This window comes from Serinus canaria, chromosome 13 (assembly GCF_022539315.1).
Source record: "Serinus canaria isolate serCan28SL12 chromosome 13, serCan2020, whole genome shotgun sequence".
Lineage (NCBI taxonomy): Eukaryota > Metazoa > Chordata > Aves > Passeriformes > Fringillidae > Serinus > Serinus canaria.
This window is the reverse complement of record NC_066327.1, coordinates 13,249,646-13,270,344: the sequence shown is the minus strand read 5'-3', so window position 1 is coordinate 13,270,344 and position 20,699 is coordinate 13,249,646. Positions and strand designations below refer to the sequence as shown.

Genomic DNA, 20,699 nt, shown 5'->3' with positions numbered 1-20,699 from the left:
AGAGAGGGGAAAGAAACCCAATTCAGAATGATTATGTATTTTATCCTCTGATTTTAAGCATCTTTTCTAAACCCAAGTGGTGTGAAATACTAAGACCCCCTCAGCTTCACAGAGGGCTGAAGCCACAGACTATCTGGCATGGCAGAAGCTGAACCCCTCAGCCTGAAAGGAGATGGGCAAGAAGTGGGTACAGAGCAGCTTTGCCAGCCCAAGGTCAGTCCAATCCCAGCAAGAGCCTGGCAGGATGACTGTGCTCTCCAAGCAGCTCCCAAAGTCCAGCCAGTGGATCCCTGGCAACGTGCCTTCCTTTGGGCAGAACAAAAAGGAAGGATATGAGGTGGCAAAAAAAAACCCCATGGCATTGGGAAAATGCTGCTCCCAAGAACCTCATTCAGCTCATTTTCTCTTAAAATGAAAAGCAGTATTTTCCAGACCACTGGTATCTAAAGCCAAGTGAAGAACTTCACATTTCTCTCAGGGGATCCCACTGCACTTCAGCAGTGATTTCAGCAAAAACCTTGATGACAAAGGTCCTCAAGTCCTCCACAAGTAATTTAAAAAGTTAAAGATCAGACATAACTTCAAAAGACCTGAGACAGAGTTATAAAACTATAGGTTTAGCAGAAATGAATTGCTGCTTTCAGTATTTTTCATTATTAGAACACATTTCTCCATAGAAAGCTCATTTGAGTAGCCACAAGTTAAAGTTTCTCTGATGGTAGATTTACCTTGGCACTGCCAGAAACAGCCACTCCTTCACAAGCACACTGGAGAAATGGTGCAGCAAAACCTCCACAGTTCATGGTTATACCATCCTCACAGCAGGGCTGGCTCCTCTGGTGGTTTGGGAACTTTGGGGCTTCCTCCCCTCTCATGTGAACTCAGTTTTTTTCATATTTTTACTTTTTTTAAAGTAATAATGTTGCAGGTTTAATTACCTTGCAAGGTCTCTATAAATGCATCTACCTTTGAAACCTCTACACAAGCACAAGTGAAATTCCAGAGATAAACAAACACAATCTCCCTTTTAATTAAGCAGTGTGCCTCTCTGTGGGGGGTGACAGAGTGAGCAGATGCAGGGGGATTGCCAATTAAGATACAACTTCTTTGATGGGAAGGGTACAGGCACACACAAGAGGAAAAAGGAGAGGAACTTGCCATCCAAGTCATTTTAATTGGCTGCTCAGAGAGATTATGCATTCCCCACATTCGATGCTGCCAAAAAAGTATTACTGATCCAAAATACTAAAGAGCCATCAAAACATGTCCTAAGCTGCTTGTGCCATGTTATTACTAAAGCTACCTGTGCACCTCACTCATCCTGCTTGAGAGGGCTGGAACACAGGGAGATAATTCTCAGGGTTAATTAGACAAAGGAACAGACAACTCTTGGATTTAATTTTCTGTTATTGATCATTACTATTCACTAAACACCAGGCACGCTTAGCAAAAACTTCTTGAAGGGAATGCACAGTTATTTGTAGCCTAAATCACTTTAAAAAGCAACCAAAAAAAATAAAACCCATGCAAATAGCTAAAATAAACTCCTGAAATTGCATGAGCCAGGATGCAAACAGAAAGTGAACCAGAGGATTGACTGGTCATCCTCATTCTGCATAACTTTCATTGATTTGATATTCTAATATTTTTGGTGTGCTGACTTTTCTGTGATCTTAATGACACTGCTGTTATTCTCCCAGCTTTGCTACAAAACTGCATTTTAACTTTCACTTCTGTTTTTATCTGGCTTCAATGGAAATGCACATAAGCTTTCACATGGCTTGCTCCATGCCTCTGCACCCCTTGGGGAGGGAAAAGAAAGGCAGGAAACTGAGAAATGGCTTGCTCAGTTGGCAGCCTGCTCAGGAATCTTGATTTTGTCTCCTTACACACTTGTGGCTCTACTGCAGAGGACAGAGCCCTGTGCAAGGGGAAATTCAGGCACAGGAACCCAGAGCTGCTTTATCTGAGGCTCCTTCCCCTGAACATGATGGCTCTGTCATCCAGGCCGGCGGAAACACAAAAGAAGATTGGGATTTCACTATCTCAACTCAAAATAAATGAGTGTGACAGAAAAGGAACTCTTGTCTTTGCAAAGAGGAGAAAAGCTCAGCTGCTACTGAGAATGGGATAACCAGAAATGTGCTCCTGCCTTGGGAAAAGAGCCCAGGCTGCAGAGGTAGGCTGGGGCAGAGGAGCTACTCCCTTCTGGGTCTCTCCAGCTGGCAAGCCAGAAACAACAGCATTACTAAATCTCAGTTAGAAACAGCAAAAACAATTCTGGCTTTTGTGGAAGGACAAAAAAAAAAAAAAGCCTGCAGAAAAAAAAAAAAAGAAAGCAAGCCATATTTTTCTCCATTTCTTTCTTCTCTCTGGGAAGTGTCTCAATGCCACCAGCAAGAAAAAAAAAAGACAAAAATTAAGAGGAAATTCCTGTGATAGATACCTGTCCTTCCTCCCTCCAGCTGCTTTCCCTGAGGCAAGTGCTCTGTTTTGGGGTTTCTTGCAATCACTGACCCCACTGCACTGGGGACTTCTCTTCAATGCATAGACACTGGATGTCCACTGACCCCCTCTCAAACCATAACACTACAGGGAGTTCTGGAGTGTCCCCACACCAAAAGCTTCCCCATTTCTCCCACATTACCTACACACAGCACTAGTGCAGAGTGCTGGCACAATGCTTATGAAAATACACCGAGGCTGGAGCAGCTTAATAGTACCATCATAGCTGGTTATTAATCAGAATGAAATGCCTGAGAATAAAGGAAGTAAGGACATTTAATTTATGAGTGAAAAGGTGAAGGAACCTAATTACAGCTAGGTAATTCCTGCACATGGAAAGTTCATCTCCTGTGACAGGGCTCCCTCATCGAGTAGAGCTCCAGTGTCTAAAAAATCAAAGCCAGTCCTACCAAGGCTCAAAATGGAAACAAGATGCAATTTTTCAAGAAACAGGAAAATGCTTCCACTCTCAGTTTCCTTAGGTGTGTTTTCCATCACTTGAATCCACTATCCATACCCGTTATCACTTACTAGATAATTTTCAAAAAGAAAACAATAAAAACAAGAGAAAGGAATCAGGAAACAGCAAAAGGCAAGCAGAGAGGAGAGGTGGACAATCAATTCAATCAAGGCAGCTAATTTAAACATTAAGCCAAGAAACTCAATTCCTCACATAGTCAAGAGGAGAGAATCAGGCTCTAAATTCAGAGCTCTGAATCACCCCGTGGCAGCTCTGGTGACTGTATGTGGCCTTGAGGCTCCCAAATTAGATATCTGAACTTGCATGTGTCTACAGCTATTGGCCATGCTGCTTTCAGTAAATGCTAGAGGGATTTGGACACCTAGTACTGTTTTTAATTCTTGCTTAACTGTAGTGACAACAGCTTCAAGAGTTTAGTCTCATTTCTGGTGAGGGCAATGCTGTTATGAAAGTACACAATACCCTGAACCATCCACAAGCATAAATTACACATTTACTACCTGCAGCACACTATACTCATATACTTCATCTTTCAGCCTCTAAAAAAAATACAGACTAAGTTATGTATTTGCTATAAACATGAACAAGGCAAACTTCATGCTGACAGGATGCACACAAGCAAAACCAGAGAACTTGGTTTAAGGAGAACATCGATACAAATCACATTGTAAAAACAGTCATCAATCAGATTTTGTAATTCCTTGGCATGTCTGTCCTTTGCAACAACTCTTATATTACTGCACAATTAAAGAGAAAGCAAATATCAAATTCTCACCTCTCCCCAGCTAACAAACACTCTCAGTTCCTTGAGAAACAGTAATAAAGTTCTGAACTTGCACATAACTCTCACTGAACTTTCATCTGGTGCAGTATATTGTCACAAAGCAGAAAATGCAGGTTGGGCTCACATTATCTGTAATGAGACAGACACTCCTTCATTTTAACAAGGCACCACTGCCAATATCAGCCCTGCTGTGTAAAAAACCTGAGGCAACGATTTTTTATTTATACAAGAGCAATGAAACCCAGCGAGATCAGATGTGATCGAAGGCACCTTCCAGCACCTGGCACACAGTGAATATTCATGCAACACCTTTAAAAAGAAGCTTACATCCCACAAACCTCTTGCCAAAGCAGATGCCAGGGCACTGCCCAGCCCTGCCAACAACTGGGCAGGGCAGCCTGGAACAAGAAACTGCTCACACCCATGTGGCTATCAGCCCTGCACACTTCAAAGTGGGAAATCAAGGCATTGCAATGATCAAAATTAGTTCAGTGCTTTCTCCCCACTGAAGCATTTTAATTTTTCTGTAAGACATCACAAGTCTGAGGAAGGAAAGCTGGAGGGTTTCTTCACACACAGACAGCAATGCTTCTGGGACCTGTCACCCTTCCAAGTCACTGCAGCACCAGCAGAGCTGAAGCACCATGAACTGTGTGCACAAGTGACCTTGCTAACCCAAAATGGGCTCTCTCCATCTCCATGAGTGGAGCAGCAGGAATTTCCTCTCAGCTCCCATGCAGCTCTAGACCTTCTCAGAAGCAGCTGAGCTGCCTTCTCTTGCCCCTCTGAAATGTGCTTCTAGCTCACCTCACTCAAGAACAAGTCCCACTTCAGGCCCTATTTCTACCTGCCCATAGTATTTTCACTCTCTGTGCAAAGGGACAATTAAACCAGTGGTCACATGTATGGGGGACCATAAAGCACAGCACTGGGACAAGAGGTTGGCTCTGAAATGAAATGGAGCAGACCAACACCGGCTGGCTGAGGCATAAATAGTGCACTGACAATTGCAGGTTCATCTGTAACCTGAGCTCAGCTGAGCTTCTCATGATCCACAATCACCTCTGTTGACTTTCTTTCCATCTCTCTGTCTTTGGGAGTCCCCTTAAAACAAACCCATGACTCCCTCTAAGGTGCTGAGAGAAAACAGAAAAGAAAACACGATTTTGCTCAAGCAATGTCGTAGGAGCAATGCACAGAGAAAAACCTGAAGATCTTTTTGCTGGCACCAGATTAAAGCCTATGTGATTGGAAAGATGCCCCATGGAGCATCCAGCCATTTGGAATAAACCTAGGCTTGAATTTCAGGCGCTGCAAGACATAAGGAGCAATGCCACTGGGCTGCCTGAGCTGCACCAACAGTGACCTGGCACAGCAAGGTGGCCAAAGCCACCCCCCTTAGTTTTGGGGACACAGCACAAGGGCAGAATGCAGTTAGCACTTGTAAATTACTCCTGCCACCAAGAGCCATGCCAAAGAACATGAAGAGCTACTGTCACACTCAGGGCTCTGCCTTCTCAGGACCAAATGACTGGAATTGTGGAAGTTTTATTCCCTTTGGGTGCCACAACCCTAAAATGGCTCAGGACTGAGAACCCAGCTGCTCCATAAATGACAAAAGCTTTTCACTTTTAACTGCAAGTGAAGCACAGCAAATCCCAGATAGAATGGAAGGGAGAACAACAAAATTAAGTGGAAATATCATTTCATTTTATGTCCAGGTCCTCCACTAACTGGCTGTTTCAATTTTATCACAGGATTTTGAGGCTATTACAGGAGCCTCAAACTCTGCTCACTCACAGAACAGGTAGCCCAGGTTTCATCATTAAGAGGACAGTACATTCATCTACAATAAATGACCCTTTTAAGTGCAAGGTCACCATAGAGGACCAGAGAGAAGATTCTTGATGAGACAAAATTTGGAGACTGTGCTGATCTACAGCTGACAGTCCTGTAACCCATGGACAAGATTTCCCCAGCCTTTGGTGAAGATGACAGTGTAGTGAGTAAATGCTTTCTCCTGCCACAGTGGAGAGGACTGGCAGCTCCCTCAGCCACACGAGGTCACAGGTACCCTCCACAACCTGGTGCTTCAGGAGAGACCCACAGTGCAAAACAAAAAAGATCCTGGAGTGCCAGCAGCCGTTCTTGAGGTGGCTATTTACAAAGGCTGCAGCTTTCTCCTATGGCTTTTCATTACAAGACTTCATACATATAGTGCAGATTCTCCTGCTGAGAATATAGATAAGCTTCTAACATTAAATTTTCTATAAAACAGAGTCACAATACAAGGGTAGTGACAAATGCTGGCGTCAGAAGCCTGCAGTAATGGCATTCTGTAAAGGTTTTGTAGAGCAATGAACACAGAGTAAAACAAAAGTATCTTCCCAACTTGTAAATTTATTTCTGGAACCTTTAAAATGTGAAATTAAAGTTCCTTTTGTGGCCACAAAGCCCTATGTCTTGATAACTGTATATACAAGAAAGGCTTAAAACTGTAATACAACATTTGGTTTCAGTCCACATTAGTTCTAGTCTTTGATTTATTCCTTGCAATAAATAGATTAAAGCTTATTACCATTGATAAAGTCGATCTTGTAAAGCCCAGGGCGCCGCTTTGAAAATTTCCATGGTGAAATCTGGCAGTGTCACACAGTGTAACGTGGTAACACTGTGGGGATGTGGCAGCAATGCCCATGCCTCGTTTCCATGATTTCTGATTCTGACCCCACAACTCTGAACAAAGCTGTAACCTTACAGTTCAGAGAGGGAAAAACCTCCAAAAAAAAAACCGTAATACCCACAAAATATCACACAAAAAATATACTCCACTTCTTTGTCTTCCCACAGCTGAACATTTCATTAAAAAGCCAAATGTTCAAAGATACAGACCACTGAGTTTAACTTCAATACAAGAAGAGTTGATAGAAAATATAATAAAGAACCGAACAAGTGGGTGCATGATACACCTGGAAAGAGTCAGATATTTTGCAGAGAGCAGTCATGCACAACAATCTGTTAGAATTCCCTGAAGGAGTTAACAAGGGACAGGGTCTGCAGGGACATGCAGGTGGCTGGTGCAGTACACAGGGCTTTTCCTAAACCCTTCAGCAAACAGTCTCAAGGAATCTGAAGAAAAGCCTTTAAAAAGATAGGCTATGGTGGGGGAGAAAATAAGGGCATCTTAGGGATCATCAACTGGAAGGGAAAAAAAAAGGATATAAATATAATAAATAATACATCATTTGAAATAAGGAAATAGCACATCACTTCAGCATCCCTGCTAAGACCTGTACTGGTTCAAATAGCTGTTACTGGTCTGAGAAAGGGACAGGGAGGCAATGAAATGCCAAACTATACAGCAAAGACAGAAGAATTAGGAGTAGGTAAAATTGCAACTGACGTGAAAGCTGCAGAAGAGTCTCAAGACACTGTGATTGGACAGCAAAATGACAGCATAAATTAAATGTTAATAAATGCAAAATATTGCACTGAAATAAAGGAGTATTAATTACTGTCCACATAGACTGACAGACTCTGAATTAGCTGTTCTAATGCAGAAGAGAGCTGTAGTCACTACAGACAGCTTTCTGGAAACATCAGCTCAGCAGCAACCCAAAAATAATAAGCAAATAATTTTGGATCTTCTAGAACAAGGTTGAAAGGCTGAAATAAAAAATGCCATGTCAGAAACTCATGATTTATCTGCATTTAAAAAATGCATCTAGTTCTGCTTCTGTCATCTTTAAAAGAAAACATATGAAGACATCATATGATGTGATGGATCAGAAGACCAAAATTATTTCTGAACAGTGAAAAGCTTCATTTTGCTAAGAATGCATCACAAGTAGGAGTACATTGGGACTCTACAGCCTGAAGAAGAGCCAACCCACCCAGGTGGGATCCATGCCACACACAGGATGCTGGGCTACATGAGCCTTTTGTCTGACCACCTGCATTGCTCTTATTTTCCTGTGAGGTAGAAGACACAGAAAGCACAATTTCTACTTCCCTGTGAAGTGTTAGTAGGATAAGCCAGGGCATGTTTAGATAAATTGTATTAATTGGGCTGTGATCTGCAAGAGACTTCTCTCATTTCCACCTGCCCTGGAAGCAAAGATATTTAATAAGACGTTGGCCATTCAGCTCACAATGTGCTATAAAATTTTACCTTTGGTCTTATTAGAGTAACAAATGGGAAATATCATACAAGGCTTGAAATTATGGAGTAGATTAGACTCAAACTGCTTCATAAGTTAGAGAAGAAAAAACACCCTCCAGAGCAATCTCCTATCCCAAAAAGGGCAGGCTCAAGCTAGCTGAACATTGTATTTTCTATTTCCATATGAAAAGCTGCACATTCTGGTTTTTGCCTTCACAAGCTGAGGGTAAAAAACAACTTTTGTGTATAAAGAGTATACATAAGCACAGCACTGAACATCTAAAATACCAGAATTTAATAGGCTCAGGTTGAGTTGGAGCACCCCAGGTCCATTAGACAATTTATGCTGCTGTAACCCAAAGATTCAGATCCAAACTAGGTGAAAAGCCAAATTCAAGCAGATCAGAAGCTTCCTATAAGTGAAGGAAATAGAAGTGCCAAAAAAGAAGTATTTTGATCCCTGCAAGAACACTCTTGCTTAGCACAGGAAGACCAAGGGGTTTTGTGCCATTAATGATAAAACAGCCTTTTCCCACCTGAAAATCAACTCTCATTTTCCTGGACAAACAATAGGCAAGGATGGATCCAGCCATGTGAGGCAGCTGCTCTGTTCCATCAGCAACACATTCATATCTTGACCCTATCCCTAAAAGCATCATTTCCACCCTCACCACAGCTCTCCACACTGTGTTCATGAGTAACCACCAACTGCCCAGGATGGAACATTTGCAGAAATCATTTTTGATTTAGTTCTTTAATCCCTCCATAGCTCTTATTGCCTCTGCCTCTCCATGAGCCAAAATAGAATGACAAAAATCCTGGCTTGCTGGACATTCTGATGCTGGGAAAATTCCTACATAGAAACTACTAATTCACAAAATCATGTCAGAAACAATTCTGCTGTTTACAAAGCTTCCATGCTTTGTATTGTTTTTCACAAGATTCAACTATTCCCACAAACACCAGTTCAGCTTCACAGGCACTATCCCCCTCCAACCTCTCAGTGCAGGCAGTTCATAACAGTGCTGTTGAAAAGAAGAACAATGGAGACATTTAAGTGCACCATTTTTCAATATCTGACTCAATGATAATAACTATAATATCCTCCATGCCAGTAATAAGACAACTGTTAAACATGATACTTAAAATCATTCACCTCTGACTTCACAAAGCTCTTTCAGGAAATATCTGCTTCCAGAAAACTTCATTACTGTAACACTCAGGAATCAGTGTGCAGCTGCTTTTTCCCTAAACCAATAAAATACCCACCCTCAAGATTACTTTCAAATAGAGAAATTAAACATGCAATGGTGTATAACATCAGCCTGCATAAGGGCCACATCTGCCAGACCCACCAGGCTGGGCAGAGGAATTCAGAAGTACCTGTTGTTCAGCAGAAGTCAGACAGAAAGAAGGGGAAGAAAGAAAAGAGGGGGGAAAAAAGAGAAAAAATATCTAACAGATATTTTTTAGACAATTCAACTAACGCTTCAAATCTTTTATTCACAACTTCAAAACCATCATCTGTAGGTAATTAATTACTGCATGCCTGACTTCACTCTCAGTATTTTCACTGACACCAGTGGCAGCAGGATTGGCCTATTCCCTATTACCTAACTCAAACAGTAACTTGTCTTGAATATCTTGTTCAGATCTAATATCTTCTTTTAAGTATCCATTTCTGGCAGAGCATAAAATAATCAACCTATCAAAGCATTAAAGCACTGCAGTTTCATCATTACTCCCCCCCCAAATTAATCATGTTTCAGTACATGCAAGGAAAGCCCTTTGCAGCACACTGGTAAGCAGGAACAGATAAAAGTGGATTTCCCAGTGCACATACAGAAACAGTAATACAGCTAATGATTTCCTGCAAACCACTAGTGCAAGCTCTGTGAAAAAATAATTCAGCTCTTCAGGAGCAACATGTAAGTAGAAAACTGAGCTGTGTCCTGTGAGGGCTGTGATTCTTCTGTAGTGTAGTCAGGTTAAGTAAGGTAAATTCTTGATTTAAAGTATATTTTGGCTTCACTTCTTCAAGAAGTCATGTATGCTTAAAAATAAAATTTTGAAGTTGCAGTATCTGTGAACCTCATAAGGTAAAACTACTAAAATTCAGGGTTACTGTTTTACCTGAGCATGACAGTAACAACAGTGAATTTTATCCTCCTTCAGACAGATAGTACTAGGCAGAAAATCCTCTTACATCCCATTTACAGCCATAAAATAAGTTGCAAGAGGAGCAAGGCTGCCCACACTGACACCCAAAAAAAAACGTTTATGGTTTCTGCATAAAGGATTTTGTACTTCAAATATAAACAGAGATGTTGGCAGGTTATTTTGTACATCATGGAAGGGCTCTCAAACCCCAACCCATGGCTATGCATTCTGTACCTGTTCCCTCCAGCTGAAGCTTCACTGCCCAGCTCCACTATCAGATGCCACACTTGCAAAAGCCTAAAAGTCAGAATAAAAGCTGGGGTGTTGCTGCAGTGCACAGTTTTGAAAGACTTCAGAAACTTACTGGAGCAAGACAAAGTGCACAAGATTGTTCCCCAGGAAGGCAGGCCAGCAGCAGCCCACCAGCTCCCAGTTAATTAGCTGTTTGCTATGGAGAGAGGAGGCTGTAGGAATTGCCCAGTGCTGCATCCTCATTTGTGCTTCTCTCTGAGCCCTACTGCAGCAACTCAGTCCCAAGTGAAGCAGAGCTCATTATCCAGCAGACAAACTCTCCTGTGGAGAGGGGTGTTTCTTGGGCTGTTAAACAGCATCAGCTCCATCTGGTCACCCTCTGCCTGCCCTGAGCAGAGCATGAGAAGCCCATGCAGGTAGGGTTGGAACCAGGGATGAAGTGTGGTCTCTAGCAGGGATGGAACACTGACACTTCATAACTGGTTTGGAGGGAAGAACATGGAAAGTAAAACCAGAGCTGGCCTTGGCTGGATTTCCAGAGCAGAGGATGGGAAAGGCTTCATCAACTGGTCCTCCCTGGGCGACCAGCACCTTTCAACAATGCTCCTTCTGCTTTCCTAACAGCACAGTCCACATTTGCCTGTTAGGCACATTTCCCTGTCTAAAAGAGAGTTAAGACCCTTATCCTCACCCCCTGTGGGCTCCTGGCTCATGCTTTAAGAGAACACATTCCTTTAGGAAGTGCCCAGTGCAGCCAGGTCATGCCCTTTGATTGTGCAGGGAAAAGTTTGGAGCCTGCTCCACTGCAGCTGCCTCTACCAGGACCAACAGCTCCCTCTGCTCCAGCTCCTCAAGCCCTCAGTAACTGGCTTCACCTCATTAATTTCACCACTGCAGGAGCACTAACACTGCTCTGAGGAGCACAGCCCCAGAGCTGACCACATCACCCTCAACAGGGAACGAGCCAGGTCCCCACAACACTGATTTGTTCAATCAAATTGCAGGAACTTCCCATTGGTTTTGTTCCATTTCATGCTTAGCATCCTGCTTTTATCTGGCAGCGTTCTAACAGCTGTTTTCTTATCACATTAAACCAATATCTCTGACAGAAAAACAAATGTCTAATTCTCCTGGATCTCCTCACAATATGCTGCAGGGGAGCAAATCTCTACGGAGCAATGCCGTCGATCAGACTGAGTACAGACTTTGTTCTTTAAACGAGTATCTTTCCCGTCCACAAAAAAAAAACAAACAAGCAATAAACACCAAACAGAAACTCAAACAAACCCCGAAACTCAAACAAACCCCCAAACCCAAACAAACCCCCAAACCCAAACAAACCCCCAAACTCAAACAAACCCCCAAACCCAAACCAACCCCCAAACCCAAACAAAACTCCACAACTTTGTTGTAATCTCACAATCTTCTGTTCAAACTTCATCCCCCCCCCAAAAATAGCAGGCCAGCCCTCCAGCCAGTGGCAGCACTGGCACAGTGCCTAGGAAAGTAATGGATCTGCACTGATTTACGACAGTTAAAAATCTGACCTGGAGATGAGTCATGGGCTTTACTTGCTGCTTGAATTGCAACTAATTCAAAGGGTTTGGTTTTGTTTTGTTTATCTCTGGATGTGTTGTAAAGCTTCAGTCACTAAAGGTCAATTCCAACATTTCTTCATAAGTATTTAGGAAAGCTCCTGAATATTTAGGAAGTTCTTGGATGTATGAGATTTTTTTCAAGCATGCTGCTTCTTGGATTTGGACTCATCTTTTCTATCACAGTCACCCACTCTGCCATCTGAAATAGTCCATTAACCAACACATTGAGGCAGCTACTTTTGATTAAGAGGTGAAAAATCACAGCTTAGCTCCGAGCTTCAAAACAAGAAGAGAAGAGGGGGAAAAAAAACAAGCAGGGAGGGAGGCTTTGGGACTCCTCTCCCTGCTGTCTGTCAGAGAAATGTGGCTCTGGCTGTTTCTGGGCGCCTTCAGCATTATGGTCTCTTCTCCCTCTGCTGAGCAATCCAAGCACTACAGAGAGTGACAGAGCTGCCTGCAGCAAGAGGTTCTTCAGTCGTGTCAGGATTACGCAGGAACAAACTTTATTTCTCAGGCTTACAGCAGGGAAAAAAAGCAAGAAACGGGCAGAGAGGTGTGCTCAGCCTCTTGCTCCCTCCATGCCCACAGAGATGTGAACTGAGCTGGGGCTGCAACACCACAGATCAACTCAAGGCTGGTGAAAGCTTCTGCTGATGTGGGGAAACCAGAACCTCAGCTGGTGACTGCCCAGGGAAACCCTGGAGAAGGCAGGAAGCTTTTCAATTAAATCATTTCCCCTTGCTGCCACACTGCCAAAGAAGAAATGAGACTGTCTAACTGCTCACATGGCTTCCACACAAGGAGCAGGTGAGGCCACTACAGCAACATTTCATCTCCTGGAGAGGTCACAGCAAATCTTGGCTCATCCCAACAGTGGGCAGCACATCCCTGGATGTGGCCCAGCGCTGCTCTTCTGCACTCATGGCAATTCTCCAGCACCAGCCTGACACCCTATGGGACCAAGAGAGGAAATAATAGGTGCATTACCATAACCCAATACCACCAAGCTTACCACTCTGCAATGCATTAGATTCACAGAGTTTTCTGTGCAGCACCATAATCTTAAAAGCATCATTAATTCAAAAATTAAAAATAAGAGCGCTCCAATATCCCTATCAGATTCTAGGGTTAAACTGAGTGGCAATCCTGAGATTGTACAAAGTTTTCACCTCCATGAGGAACCACTATCCTTCCTTGCTAAGCAGAAAAACAGATAATCACCCTAGGGCGCCATCTTTAGTGAAAAATAAAATCCCCTTTCTCAAAGACAAAAAAAGAAAAACAACCCAATACCAAATCCCTTTTCACTAGCTCTATCCAAATTCACAGCAGCTAAAAATATGTCAGAAATCAAGGTGCAAGTGAAGAAAAGAAAATAAGAAAAGGCTTAACACCAGGATGGCAAGATTTCAAGCGTGACCCATTGCCTGGTAATGTCAATGGGATCCTTTTGAACCCTTTCCAAACAAGTCAGATACAGCTCACCTGACGTGACTTGTTATGAGAGCAGCTGATGGAGGTAGAGAGGAAGAAGGCAAAGAATTCACAGGGAAAACACACAGAAACAGGACTCATAGCAGCCCTTGATCAGTGGGTGGGGGAAAGCAGAGTTTTGTTTCTTTGAAACATTTCCCCCCTAAAAGGAAAAACGTAGCAGCCTTCCCATAGGATCCATCTTAAACCCAGGCAGAGGGAGAATGTAAAGAGTAGCTAAAACCTTAGATTTTTTCAAGATTATCTAAGCAGACATTTCCAAGTTCTTTATGGTGTTTAGTAACCTACTGCCCCCCAAAAAGTTACTATGTTTTCAAACTACTCCAGGCATATTCAGCAGAAATGTTACTAAAATCAATGAGAGACAAGCTGTACATTGTGCTGGAAAAGCTGCAGATGAAATGCAGAAAGCTCCTATGCTTTCACTCCACATCCAACAAATACAAACATTTTCAGTTACCTCATAAATCAAAGTTTGTCATTAGGCTGCACCTAAAGTGCTATCTTGCCCAAACCTCTGGAAAAGCATCAAGGTAGCTGTTAATTATTTTTTTTACACAATCACTCAGGAAACATTTCACAGATGAAAAGAATGGTGGGGTGGTACAAATCCTCTGGGACTGTTGCAGGGCCAACAGCATCGAGGCATCTGGTGGTGGCCAGAGACAAATGGGCTCAGAGAGCAACACTGTGTGAGAGCTTTCACAGAACTGAGATCCTCTCCACTCCAAGCACACCTAAGGGACTTGATGTAAACTGGTAACAGAGCCTGGGATTCACACAAACGAAATAAAAGCAGGAGCAGACAATGAAGAAAGTTAATTTTTTACCCAGAGAACTGCAGTGTTAGAAGATTGCCCTGGAGGATTTAATCAATGAAAGTGAATCTTGTATATTTTTCTCCAGTATTCCAAAATAAGTCAATAAAATGCCAGAACTCTCTCAGTTTAGAGTGACTATTTTCCAGTAAGCTTGAGTTAAAGTCTTTATCAAAAGAACTAAAGAAATGCATTATGATTTCAGAGAAAAATAGTAAGCAAAGAAACAGAAACAGCAGGATAGCCTTACAAGGCACAATAGATTTTCAGAAAAAAACTTTTTCACTTCTTTTATTTCTAAGGACGATTAGAAGCAAATAAAATTTTGTGCGCCAGACACTGCTGAGAAAAAAACATCTGAGAAATGCACACCACCAGCAGGCACTACCTAAAGGCATTTCCAGATCCAGAACCTCCTCTCCCGTGAGCAAAACACAACTACTTGTCCGTCTGCTTCCTCACAAAACCTCCCCACACATCCAAGCAACTCCTACTGCACGCTCCCAATAACCCATCACCCAAAGGATCTGTGCAGGACTGCTGGGTCCATACATCACCCACAATAAAGAGCAGCAGACCACATTACATAACACACTTCTATGCAATTATAAACACCTGAATAAATGCCCCTGCCTGTCTGAAGGGATGCACACCAGCTCTCTCTCTTGCCTACATGTCAAATGACCTGTAGGCAGGGAGCTTTCTCAAATTCTAAGGCAATTTACAACCCCACTTTCAGCTGGAGCCTGGATAGTCTATTTCTCTGAGCCTTAAATAAAAAATAAAATTAAACCAAAACAAATAAAACCAAAAAACCCACTAAACCAAAAAACCCACCTCCATAATTTTCCCTTTGTAATACTCAGTTTACATGCACAAACCAGAAGAGCTGTCACTTCTTCAGTTTTAAAAGCTTTCAGCAAAATTAGCTATTCTAAGCTACCTGCAAAGCAAAGAGGTGCAACTCAAAAACATCAGGGGCGTACCACCCATGACTCTTCAAAGTGCTGGAAGTTTCCAGAAGGCACAATAAGGATACAGTCAACATCCTCAGTGCATTCCAACACAAGGATTTCAAGGACTTCAAGGGGCAAAGACAAAGGCAATTTTTCTGTGGCAAGAAGATTATTGCAACAGTCGTGCCTGGGCTAATCAAAGGGTTTGGAAGCAAGGCTCATCCCTCTGTATTGCTGAGAGGTGATGCTCTGAAAACAGCTTTTACTACAAGGAATCTTGTTTCAAAATAATGACCCTTATTTTTCCATTTATCAGTATAATTTCTTCCTCAAACTGGCATTCAAAAATATAGCCCTTCCTTGGGGGAGGACCAAAACAAAAACATAGCTTGAAATACAGGAGTGGATTCTCAACAGACATACATCAACATGAGGAGTCAGTAAAATTATGTTAATTTATGCCAAATGAAACCTAACCAAGATTTCTCTCCTTTGAGATGAGGCTGGGACGATTACAGTCATTTACAGCAGATGCTAATCCTCATCACACAGGGCACAGGAACTCGTTCCCATGCTTAAGGAATGTCACTGAGCAAACACATCTGTTAGCAGGAGGAGGACTCAGTTCAGCACACTGCTGTAGCCACGTCACTGGCTGACCTATTCTGCCCAGCACACAATGGAGAGTTGTTCATTTTTCTTTTCAATGAAATGCTATGCAAGTGTTGATTTAATGGCTCATTTATCAACTCCTCTGAATATTAAGCAATTAATTTTGACTTAATTTGAACAATTCAATTGCACCCATCCTTTCTCCTCTTGAAAAATGTGAATTACTGCCCAGGGAGAAGCTGTTTTAAAAGTTGACTTAACAGGAAGCACTTAGCTCCATAGGCTTTATACCCTTTCACAGTCTGATATATATTTATAGCAGACATTTTTCTTTTCCTATTACATATTCTACATGAACATCACAAATGCTAAAGCAAAGACACTTCAACAAACATTCTAATACTACAGACCAAAAGGCATCTTCCACATTAGCTACTCCCTAAGACCACCAGAAAACAAAGTGCACCATCAACAACCAACAACCCTGAGAAATTCTGCAAAACCCGGCGAAACGAGCGTCGCGTTGAAAACCCCTTACTTTTCTTTGAAAGTTTGCTTTACCGGATACATTTTCCCAACGGGGGCAAACACCGATCCATGCAGGAAGGACTGGAACTCCGCTCTCACCTGTGAGCAGCACCTCGCACCTCCGAGCCGGCATCCCGCAGGGCTCCCTCCCTCCCTCCCACCGCCCCGCTCCGCAGCCGCGCTCAGCCCCGCGCTCCGGGGCGGCTGCCGGGACCCGCCCGCGGCTCCGACCCCCGGCAGCGGCTCCCGAGACCCGCCCGGGATGGGGAAACCCCTCCCGGCACCGACCATCGCACCTGTTAGCGCCGCATCCCCCGCGGCTCCCAGCGCTTTTCCCCCATTCAGCCCGATTTGAGCCCGTTTTCACCTGCTGCTCGCAGGTACCGAAGGCGCTCTCCGCAGCCCCCGCCACATGCCCGCTGTGAACACTCAGCCCGGCAGCCCCAGCCCGAGGGTCACTTGCAGAGTCCCTTCCCCACGGGAGCCTCGCCCCGCTCCGACACCGAGCATCCCCCGCAAAGCTCGGCCGAGCCTTCCAGAGGGCCGGGCAGCGTCCGCCCGCTGCCAAGAGACACTTTTCCCTCCGGGAATGCCAACACGGAGCCACCGCGCTGCGAGGGAGGGATGCGAGGGAGGGATGCGAAGGAGGGAAGCGAGGGAGCGATGTGCAGGAGGGATGCGAAGGAGCGATGTGAAGGAGGGATGGGAGGGAGCGATGTGCAGGAGGGAGGCGCGGGGAAACCACGACCGCGACTCGCCGGGGCGCGGGGAGCACCTCCAGGGCCGCGTCCCCCCGCGAAGGGCAGCGCCGGCCAGAGCCCGAAACTCCGCCAAGTCCGAGCGCGGGCCCGGCCCGCGGCGGCACTCACCGGGGCGGGGGCGGGCTCGGCCCCTCAGGAGATCATGCCGGCGGAGCGCGGGGCCGGCGGCGGAGCGGCTGCTCCGGCAGCGGGGGCGCGGCGCTGCTCGAGCCGCGGCGCAGCAGCCGCGCCGCCCCCGACACGCGGCCGCGGCGCCTCGGCCCGCGGGGGGGCGCGGAGAGGCGGGCCCGGCCCCGCTGCGCCCGCCCCGGACCGACCGCGCCTCCGCCCGCCGCACCCGCGGCGGCCGCACCGGCACCGCGCGGCGGGAGCGCCGCTGCCTCCTCGGATGTCTCTTCTTTTTCTTCCTCCTTTCCCCCCCTCGCCTTTTATTCCTTTTTTCTCTCATCCCACTTTTCTGCTTTTTCTCCCTTTTCACCCCACTGCTCTTTCGTCATTTCTCCCCTTCTCGCCATTCCTTCACATTTTCCCATCGCTCTTTTTCCTGCCCCCTTTCCCTTTTTCAGCCATTTCCCCCCTGCTTTTCATAGAATCACAGAGTCGTTCAGGTGTGAAAAGACCTTTATGATCAAGACCATCAAATCCAACCCGTGTCCCAAAGTACCACATCTGCACATCACCTAAATACCTGCAGGGATGCTGGCCCCACCACTTCCCAGGGCAATCCGGTCCAGTGCTTGACAATCCTTTCTGAAAAGAATTTCTTTCTTATATCCTATCAAACCTGCCCTGTCGGAGGTTCTGGCTGTTTTCTCTTACTGCTTGTTCCTTAGGACATGAGACCAAAGCCCCTCTGGCTTTAGCCTCCTTTCAGATAGTTGTAGGAATAGATAAAATCTCTTGTGAGCCTCCTTTTCTCCAGACTTAACACCCCTAGCTCCTCATAAGACTTGTGCTCTAGACCCTTCAACAGTTTCACTGCCCTACTATGGATACTGCCTTCTCCATTCCTGCTTTTTTTAATTGATTTTTTCCTTCTCCTTTTCCCCCCATCCCTATTTTCTGCCAAATCCTTTTAGCAAAGCAGACTGTGCCCAGCAGCCAAGTGGCAGCAGGGGCTCGGCCACCCAGAGTGGTACAAAGGCTCCAGCAGCAGCACAGCTCCTCTTCCCTTAGAGCTCCATGTGTTGGAGAGGGAATCAGCAGAAATGGGTTTTTTGTACTCCAAAAACTTGGTTGTTTTGCAACCATATGCAAATGCTTTGGGTCTAGCAGATGGCAATAAGGGCTTTCCTTCTATGTTTTACTCTGGAGCTCAGTATCAATGTGGAATTTGCAATGCACTCAGTAGCTAATGACTAGTGGTTGCTAGGACAGGTTAAACTTGTGTTCAAGGAGAGCTTTACATCACAGGACCACTTGCTGCTGTTCTCTTCCTTTTATGGGCCTGGGACCCTCCCTTCCCTTAAAATTCCAATGAAGCGCCAGGTTTAGTTCACTGAAGGTCTGTAAAATCATTTCCCAACTAAAGAACAGGAGCTCCACCATATAACCCTACACCAAAGCCTCTACACGTGCACTCCTTCCACCTGTTGTACATTATATGCAAAATTCCTGTTGTACATTATATGCAAAAAAAAATAAAGTTCATAGTTCATCTTATCTCCAGATTAAAAAAAATATTCATTTTCTTTTATGTTATTCTTTTAATTTTAGTACTTCATAACTGGTGTTGTCTTTTGCTTGCACTGATTTGCAAATGGATTCAGTTGGCCAGCAATGGCAGGGAATGCTAATTCCATTTAGTTACCGGAAAAAAGCAATAAAAAAAATATGTTTCCCTAAGGCCTCAGCCCATAGTGATGAAAAATCCAGACCAACAAACATATTTTTGTTAAAAGCAGTCTTATGTGTCCTGTCTTTTCCCACAGACAAATAAAAACAGGAAAACAGTCCACTAGGCAAACTGAAATATAAATGATGGACCCTTCCCAGCTCCAGTAGTTTTATCCCAAATATATCCCCAAGCTGGGGGACAGTGTGTACCCCAGAAGTGGGCAAGCCCTAATCACATTTCAGATGTGCCACACACAGCCATAGCTAAGATTATTATGGGGTCAGTGACAGCAGCAGCTGCTGCTCCTGACCTCAAGGGAATCACAGTCCTGGGTTAACACAAACTCTTGTCCCTCCATTTCTCACTGGGGCTTACTGGGATATGAGTGGTTCTTGGAGCTGCTGCAAAAGGTTCCCAGTGCTGGGCTGACCACTGGGAGGAGTGGGCTGCATGGCCAGAGGGAAATGCAGCACAGGCAAAGATAAAATAACTGCTCCTCTTAGAGATTACTCTACTTATTTTCCCTGCCTTTAGAAAGGAACAGCTGCTACTCAGGTTTGCCAGCACCCAGAACTCAAAAACTGTGAGAGACTCAGAAATAGGATGATTGTCTGTAAAACAGTCTGATGTCGAGGGGAAGGAAAAAAAAAAGCCTCTTTTCATTTAGCCTGTGATTGCTAAGTCTGCAGAGATCCTTTTTTTCAAGCTTTTTCCTTGGTCCTTGAGGAGCAGAGATCCACTCTTTTTTCCCCCCCTTTTTTTAAATGAATGCTGGGATTCTAACATAATCAACTAATTCCAGGAGCTGAGGCTTCAAGATAAAAAGAAAAGTATACCATGTCACAAAGCTCACAATGCAATCTCATTGCATTGGCTTTGGCAGCGGTTCACTTGGCTCTGGAAATAATAAAGTGGGAGACTGAAATGACAAACAAACCAGAGATCCAAACCCCAGAACCACCAGGGAATGCTAAGCAGATGGCCAGCAAAAGACCAGCCCAAGGAAGTGCTCCAGTCTTTGCAGGAGGATTACTGACAGCAGCCACCATGGTGGCCTCCTTCCTATGAGCTTCCCTGGCATAGCTTGCATCTTGATGTCCTTGCAAAGAATTAAGAGGAATAAACCAGCTAGAAAGGCCTCTCAAATGCAAATCATTTGTGCACACTCTCATAGCAAACAGGGACATCCAAGGGCATTGGAGAAACCACAGAAGGGTCAGAACCAGCATTACTTTTCTGTGGCATTTTGGGCCCACCTTGCTTGAATTGTTTATTGAGATATCACCAAGATATCAGGCGTGTGCTTTCAGCATGCTCCTATTGAAATGTCTGCTCTGTTTCAGTATGCCATAATATTATTTTGTCAAGAGAATTTATTTAAAAGAAGTTGCAGATTTGTGTCTGTGCTAAACAGGAGCTGGCACAATAGAAATTTTTGTTGGGGTGCCCCATAAGTATGCAAGTGTGAGCATACGAAATCTCATGTAGCCTTTCATTTTCAGAAAGAGAAATAAAACCCCCAAATTATATTGTCTTTTGTCATATTCAGTTTGCTCAGCAGAGAAAAACCACATGAACATCAGCTGTGGCCATTGGAACCAAGAAATGTAGTAGAACACCCTGTAGAGTTCCCTCAAGATCCTTTCTGCTTATCCTCATCAATACATTGGTTTACTGGAAAAGAAAACAGTTATTGTGGAACAGGTTTCAGACTGCCAAGCCAAGCAGATTCTCTGTGCTGCCAAGTAGGA

At 44.3% G+C, this 20,699-nt stretch overlaps 1 protein-coding gene across 1 annotated transcript in view; it reads right to left on the bottom strand.

The window, feature by feature from the left end:
* Positions 1-17,301, bottom strand: part of SGCD (sarcoglycan delta) — a 307,428-nt gene extending 290,127 nt beyond the window's left edge. Inside the window, exon 1 of the mRNA XM_030229318.2 lies at positions 17,220-17,301. The gene's annotated coding sequence lies outside the window, so the exon portion shown is untranslated. The remainder of the gene's footprint in view (positions 1-17,219) is intronic.
* Positions 17,302-20,699: the final 3,398 nt, after the last annotated feature.